Source organism: Dendrobium catenatum, unplaced genomic scaffold (assembly GCF_001605985.2).
Source record: "Dendrobium catenatum unplaced genomic scaffold, ASM160598v2 original_scaffold_71536, whole genome shotgun sequence".
In the NCBI taxonomy this organism is placed as follows: Eukaryota; Viridiplantae; Streptophyta; class Magnoliopsida; order Asparagales; family Orchidaceae; genus Dendrobium; species Dendrobium catenatum.
The window spans coordinates 392,725-401,104 of NW_021389983.1; positions in this window are offsets into that span (position 1 = coordinate 392,725).

Genomic DNA, 8,380 nt, shown 5'->3' on the forward strand with positions numbered 1-8,380 from the left:
AGTGCTTCTGAAGAGAGATTATTAAGATTTGACGAAGTTGTTTAGCAGCTACAATTACCCACTAGAAAATTTGTAATGTATTGCCCTATATGGTGGGCTCAACATACTCTATGTTGATAGTGACATTACGACTAAAAGAAGCCTTCCTCTCTTATAGTGAAAGATAATTAACATATGTTAGCTATTCAACAAAGGGTGAGTGGGAAAAAAATGGATGAATATTGGGAAGAGTGTAACCTTCTTATGACATTTGGTGCTGAAATGGATCCCTGTATGAAATTTATTGTGATTGAATTTTCATATCCAAAGATATATCATTCATATGAAAGTATGAGAAATGTGGCACTTGTACGAAGCTTGCTTTATGAGTTGTATGAAGGGCATGTTATTAGTTTTGAGAGTGAAGGAAACAGGGCTAGCACATGAGTTGCTTCAAGTAGCACAAACAGTTCAAGCAATCTTGTAAAAATATATATGGAATCCCAAAAATATAATGGCTGTTATGCCTTCACTTCATATGTATCAAACAGATGGCTTGTAAAAACTAATTTGAAAAAAAAATATTTGGAAGATGGTATAACAATTAGCAATGAAGGTTAAAACTTTGATGTTATAACATGGTGGAGAAGTATATAAAAGTAAATATCATATACTATCAAGAATGGTTGTTAACATATTATTAATAAGAATAAGTCAAGTAGCTTCAGAGTTCACTTTCAGTGCAGGTGAACGAGTAGCTGATACATATCGCTCCAAACTAGGAGTTGACATTGTGCAAGCACTTTTTATGTGGCTAAAATTGGCTTCGTTGTCACTGGATTAAAGGGAAGAGCTAAGCTAATGGTGTTGATCACAACATACTTTCACACATTGAACTCATTTAGTAAAAATTTGAATAATTATATATGATTATATAACGTTCTTTTTTGTAGGAAGAAGAAGATGACGAAGAGGTGGACATTATCCTACCAATTGCATGAAAGTTTATGAGGTTGAAGGCTTAACTCATTTTGCTTATATCCTAAGTCTTGCTTAGATATGGGTATATTCTAACTCTTGCAACTTAACTGCAAATTCAAATTGTGTAAATACAAATCATCTTTTGTATTGAAAGATTTAACATTTTTTTCTCTTTTGCCATTGCCTTCTGTCTTGCTTCTAGTTTTTAGGCTTACTTATGTTGGATTTTTCAGATTTTAGGTTGTACAAAGAGGCCTTACTGTTGTGTATTTTCAGGTTTTGTCAATTTGGTGTTTTTTAGAATCTTTCATGTAATAATAAATAGCACATTATTTCTTAGTCCATAAAGTTTGGTGAGCATATTTTCTTCAATAGTTAATAAATATAGCATTATATTACTTCCAACTATTCTATTAAAAAATGGATTAATCATTTGTCTTTCAAATCAATTCTCAGGTTCACATTAGAGTTGATACATCATCAAAAAAATATCTTGATCAGGCACGAATCTCAATGCAAAATCAAGTTAGATGCTTCTAAAATTAAAATTGGGACCATATGAACTCCGATTTCAACAAACTTATAGTCAAACTGAATGTGTCGAGAACACAAACCCAACTACACCAAATCCAACCCAATTCGAGCCCAAATGGGTCCAAATCAAGGGTTAGAAGCATTGTTGGAAGGTTCAAACCATAATTTGGATTACCAAATGGTTTCCAAACATAACGTGCTTATAGTTGAATTGAGTGGCTAGACGAGACAAATCCAGCAAGCCTAAGATCACCGAATTCTGACATCACTAAGACATTCAAATGTCCATCGAACGGTCCTTGATCAAGGGATTCAACATCGGCTGTTTATCCAACCACTCTGCATTTGCCCTTGATCTTCCACCTATTTTTGGGCCATGCCACTAAAAAATCTATAAATAGAGCCCTCTTTTCTCTTGAAAAGGGATCCCAAGCCAAAGGATTCAAGAAAGAGATTGGAGATTACTCTTTCAACATTGCTCCTCCACGACCACCGGTTGAGTTCCGCCGGACCACCGGTTGAGTTCTGTCGGACCACCGCCTGAGGTCGTTGCTCCTCCGGACCACCACTTGAGTCTCTCACTTTCGTTGGACCACCACTTGAGGCCCTATGCTCCGCCGGACCACCACTTGAGGCCCTAGGCTCCGCCATACCACCACTTGAGACCCTGGGTTCTACCAAACCAACACTTGAGGCCCTGCGATCCGCCGGACCAACCCTTGAGGCCCTCACCTCTGCCGGACCACCACTTAAGGCCATGAGCTCCGCCAAACCACAACTTGAGGCCCTAGGCTCCGCCGGACCACCACTTGAAGCCCTGAGCTCCGCTGGACCACCACCTGAGGCCTTGAGCTTCGCCGGACCACCACTTGAGGACCTAGGTTCCGTTGACCACCACTTGAGACCATGAGCTCCGCCCGACCACTACTTGAGGCCCTGAGCTCCGCCGAACCATCACTTGAGGCCCTAAGTTCTGCAGGACCACCACCTGACGCCCAGAGTTCTACTGATCACCACCTAATGCCCGAACTTCTACCGGACCACCACTTAAGGCATGAACTTCTCCTAGACCACCACCTAACCCCCAGACTTTTGTGGGACCACCACCTGATGCCCAAAATTATGCCGGACCACCACATGATGCCCGGACTTCTCTCAGACCACCACGTGACGCCCAAACTTCTGCCGAACCATCACCTAAGGCCTAGACTTCTACCGGACCAGTCCCTAAGGCCTGAACTTCTACCGAACCACCACTTGATGCCTGCAGTTCTACTGAAGTACCACTCTACTACAACGATCTTTCTGACCTCAATCTCCTGCAAACTACGATCTTTCAGACCCCTGTCTCCTACCGACTATAATCCTTCAGACCTCCATTGCCCACTACGGTATTTTCGACCTCCATCGCCAAAAAATGGTATTTCTGACCTCTATCGCCTTCTACACTCTTCCCGACTTCTATCCTATCAATTATGGCTATGCCGACCAAACAAACATGTCTATATTGATTATTGTAACTCCCACCATTTAATGTACTATATATGATGTACATTTGTGACATCAAGCCATGGTCTTTTCCCAAGGAAAGGGACTTATTTGTAATCAACTGCAATACTAGTGGATTCATTCAAACTGGGCCAAGCCCCGTGGTTTTTCCCCCTTTTTGGGGGTTTCCACTTAAAAACTTCGGTGTCTCTTATGAACACTACACCCTCTATCTTATCTGATTATGTGTTGGATCTTCGTACAACGTTAACACGTTAAACTATATATTTCTCTATAGCCGTGAATATTTCTGGACGCAACAAGAGTAAACAAAAATCAAGATGGAAGAATTGGGAGAGTATGAAGTATCACAAAGATGAAGATAATGAATAATTATATCTTTTGTCGAGTTCTTATTTTGGCATTATAATAGAACTTTTTAATGGGTTGTTTAGTTTCAATTACTTCTCTATAATGATGTAATGATATATATACAAATTTATGCTTTCATATATTTGGCTTTTTTAGCTTGATTAGTTTCAACTTTGTGAAATGTTTATTGTTGGAAGTAGCTACATAAAATTGTTTTTTAAATTGTTTAAAATTTTAAACTCATACTTATTTGTTTGTTGTACAGCATAATTTGTATACAATATATGATTGGTTATCTTATTGAGAACAAATTTTAAGTCATTGTTGGAAAAAAAAATTCTAAAAAAAAATTAATTTTTTTATTTAAAATTAAATAATCAAGCAAAATAAACGAGTCGAGCTCGAACTTTCCAAACGAGTTTGAGTACTCGAGCCGAGTTTGAGCTCGATATTTCCTAAATGAGTCCAGCTCGAGCACAACAACCGATTTTGAGCTACGCTTGCTAGTTTGAGCTTAGCTCAATAAGGTAGATACTCGATTTATACATATAAACTCATTTCAGTGCTCAGACGCTATGACAAGTACAACACTGCAGCATTCACAGACATAATAGCGCTGCAGCATCCACACACACAACGTTCAATGATCAAATTCAAATAAAAATTCATATATACAAAAATAAGAAATTTCGTACAATATCTAAGATAGGTTAGTTCTTTTATAACTCTTAATCGTTGAATAATTAATCATGCTCATTCTATAAATTTACTTAAGCTCTCTAGTTTAACCATTAACCCCTAATTATATGTTTGGAAGCCTTGTTCTTATCTAAGCCGCTTGACACTAACCTAGTACATTTTATTAAACGACTAAGGATCCAATATTATTGATGTAGGAATATCTTAGTTTTTATTATGCTTAGGGACTAGTTTATCTTCCTTAGTCTAGATAGTTCTATTTTCCTCTTTAAATAGTTAGCTAATGTAAAGGACGAAGCTCATTGATGAATATTATCTCATTTTAAAGCTTTGAAGCTTTGTTTCTTCTTCTTCCCTGGATTGGGAAAACGAATTCCTTCTTGCAGGTCGAGTCTTCCGACGATCCACTACATCAGTTGGTATCAGAGCCTGGAGCTTGTGAAGATCGATGGACTGCAGAAGAAGGTCGGTTGTCGACGAATTGAAGATCGAAGCCGCAGAATGAGATTGGCGGTCGACGACGATCGACGCAAAGGAAGGTGGGCTGTCGACTATGTTCAAAGCCGGATCGCCTTCTATCAAGCTCAATCGAAGGAATCGCTCGATCGGGTAGACAGAAACTTTGATTGGATTAGAGAAAACCTTCGGGCAATAAGGAAGATGAGAATGGCGTCGGTAAACATACCGAGATATTCTTCTTCTTCTTCGCTCTCCTCGTCTGCTCCTCGCAAACGCCATCAGTCCCGCCATTCTCCCACCATCGTTGATGACTACCCTCCGCTTGAACTTCCCCTCCGGTGGCGCGAACCCCCTCCGCTCAAGCACGTCAAATGCCGTTCAGATCTGCTCCACCAGCCGACCCTGCTTTCACGTCCCGACCCGGTAGCATCCGACGATGCGAACTTGGAAGACGGATTTGCTCATCAAACCCCGGTCCAGCCCGTCAATCTGATTTTCAGAGAGCACGCCCCAGCATATTCCCAAGTCATCAAGACATCCAGAGTTAAGGCAATCTTACCTGAATCTGTTCCTCGCTGCTCTCCTCAAGTCACAAAGCCACACAAAGTTCAAGCAGACTTCACTAAATCTAATCCCCTCCATTCTTCTCAAAAAGCATCCAAAGGTCAAGAAGCCTTCACTGAACGTGGTTCTTCTCAAATCACCAAGACACCCAATGTTTGAGCAGCCTTGACTGAAATTGCCCCAGCATCCTCCCTCCCCCGCGCACCCACATTCACTCAGATTTCCCAATCAAATCCGCTCGCATGCCTTAAGTCTAGCGTCGCCGCCTGTTCTGACTCCGTCGAGGTTGAAACTGCCCTTGAGGAATTAGCGGTTGAAGCTGCCAAATGAATTGAACGGCAATTGGTGGATCATGGAAATGGGGAGATTGAGTTAAATGCCAACTATTTTGTTTGTATTGAGGACGTTCTCATTGCAGGTGTGAAAATGCCTGGTATAAATTCTAGTGTCAAGGCTGATCCAACACAACGCTCCCAAGCTGTTAGACGAAATGTCGCTAAGGGCAGGCTTGAGAAGGATGTTGCAAGAAAATACTTTCAACAGTTAATCAGTGAAGTTGAATTTTGTCACAGCAAAGGTGTTTATCATCGTGATCTAAAACCTGGAAACCTCCTCATTAAAAGCCGACGGCCAGACCGCCGGCCATGCCGCTGGTAAAACCGGCGGTCCATAAACCGCCGGTATTGGACATTCTTCCTGTAGTGAGAGGCAGGATGGTTTACTGCACACTACCTGTGGAACTCCAGCTTACGTTGCTCCTGAGGTGATTGGGAGGAAAGGTTATGATGGAGCTAAAGCTGACATTTGGTCATGTGGGGTGATCCTCTATGTGTTGGGAAATTTCTATATGTGGGCCAATATATTTTATACATATAAATAAAGAATTATACATTAGACGCTATCTAAAATTAAGCCAATTAAATTTGTGATCTATTTAAGTATTAAATAATTATTTGGCTTATGTGGCATCTCATTTAAATTTTGTATAGAATTAATTTTGTGTAGAGGCCTGGTATTTATTTTATTTTAATGATGGGCTGAAATAAAAGAAATACACTTAAAGTATAAAAGGTCGTGGTCCCCAGTTTAAGCGGTTAAGTTCTCATTTCTCTCATTTTCCCATCTTGAGTGAAAAGAAGGGGTCTCTCGCTCTCTTGGAGAACGCCGCTCTAAACGTGGAAGATCAAAAGACCTTAATTCTGCATTTCAATGGATTCAGGTACGCTTCCGAAAATCTTCTCGATGATTTGGCATGTCATTCGGAGACGATCAAATTGATTTTTGTGTCTCCTTTAAATCCTAACACTATGTTCTCTTATCTGCTTATCTTCCTTTCCATGATACAAACTTGATGGAGATATACAGGAAGATCGAGAAGGATGCAATTTTTCAATCAGTTACTCGCAGTGTTGACTGTCAAATAGTTCGTTTGGAGATTGTGGCGTCATGTGCAGGGGGCAACGTGAAAATGAACATCATGCTGTTGTCTTTGCTTCTTTTGTTGCAGGCATGGTCTGCTTGGTTGGAATCGATTTCAGTGCAAAGCTAATAGCTTCTATTGCTAGATCTTTTGAGGATGAATACCATAAAGAGTTGGATGTGTCAACCATCCTGACAATACTACAATCTTGTGGAATGAAGCTAAGAGTTGTATGGTTCAAGGAAATTAGGAGAGGTGGATTATCTCCTGACCAGAAAGCAAAGAACATTCTTTTGTCTCTAGCAAAAACACCAGAAGAACAGGAGGAAGCAAATGAGCTTGTGATCAATGAGGGCAGTAATCTCTGTGAGATAATGAGCAGCAAATCCAACGGAGTTGATGACAGTAATGGTGCAGAGAGAATTGGAGATCTTTCTTCATTTGATGAAAATGAGCACAAGGTTCATCACTTGGATTGGGGGAAGCTTCTTCATGTGGTAATTTTAAAGTTTGCATTCAAAGTCTTCGATTCAGGAATTTGTTTGCCACTCTACCTCCCTTCTAATAACATGCCTCAACGGAGTTGAGCTTTTTGACACAAGGGGAGAATGATGTATGAACATCTTAGCTTTTATTATGCTTAGGGACTAGTTTATCTTCCTTAGTCAATAGAGTTATATTTTCCTCTTTAAATAGTTGGCTAATGTAAAGGATGAAGCTCATTGATGAATATTATCTCATTTTAAAGCTTTGAAGCTTTGTTTCTTCTTCTTCCCTGGTTTGGGAAAACAAAATCCTTCTTGCAGGTCGAGTCTTCCGACAATCCACTACATCAATTATAGTAGGAGGCAACAATTAATCAATCCAACAAAAAAAAAAATCATATAATTAATCCAACGTTACTTCAAGATGCAAATTCCAACACAAGTAGGAGGCCATTACTTGCAAAGTTAAATGGATAAAATAAAGCGCTAGGGTAACTTGGTTTTCTAAGGGTGTGAATGATTGCAAATTCTTATACTAAGAAGCAAAAACAATGGTCTAAAAAAAGCCTTAATCTCCTTTACTCAAGGCCATGTTATTTCTAATACTTTTTTATAGACATAGACATTAGCTTGGCATAAAAAAATATGTTCTTTTAAGATAAATTTGTATTTCATAGATAATAAAAATATAATCGAATTATTAACAAAATCATTATAGGCTCTTGAACCAGAACGCCCAATATTTTAGATCTTTTCTTATGGCCTAACAAATCCTCCTACATCATCCATGTATAAAACGAAAATAGACATATTTTAATTTGTAATATTAAGTGGGCCTAAAACTATCGTAAAAGAAGAAGAGGAAACAAAATTAATTTCCGTACTTTATTCTTCGTGAAGTCAACTCCAAATCTGGTGATAACATCAAACCACATGACTCTTATCAATGACATCCATTGTTCGCTGCTACTGTCATCTTTACATTCAACTTTACTTTCAACCCCACATCTATCATTTCAACAATATCCCATGACCTAGTGTCATCACCCACAAGTTCTCGTATGATTATCGAGCTTACATGCCTTTCATAGATTGAACTTCCTCCCTTGCCATCTAATATCCTAATTCCATTTAAAAATGGCTTTATATATATAATTCAATTTATAATAAATCAAATAAAAAATTCTTGAATTTGTTTTATAACAATTCGAAATGTGTTTTATTGAATTTTGACTTTTTGTTAAAGTACACATATGTCGTAAATATTTTTAATCTTAAATATACTTTAATGATCGAATCAAGTCTTAAACGAGCCATTCTATTTCGATGAACAATATGCCAATTTGTAATTGTATCCTCAATTCTTATTCAATTTGATTAGAACCAAATTTAGGCTATT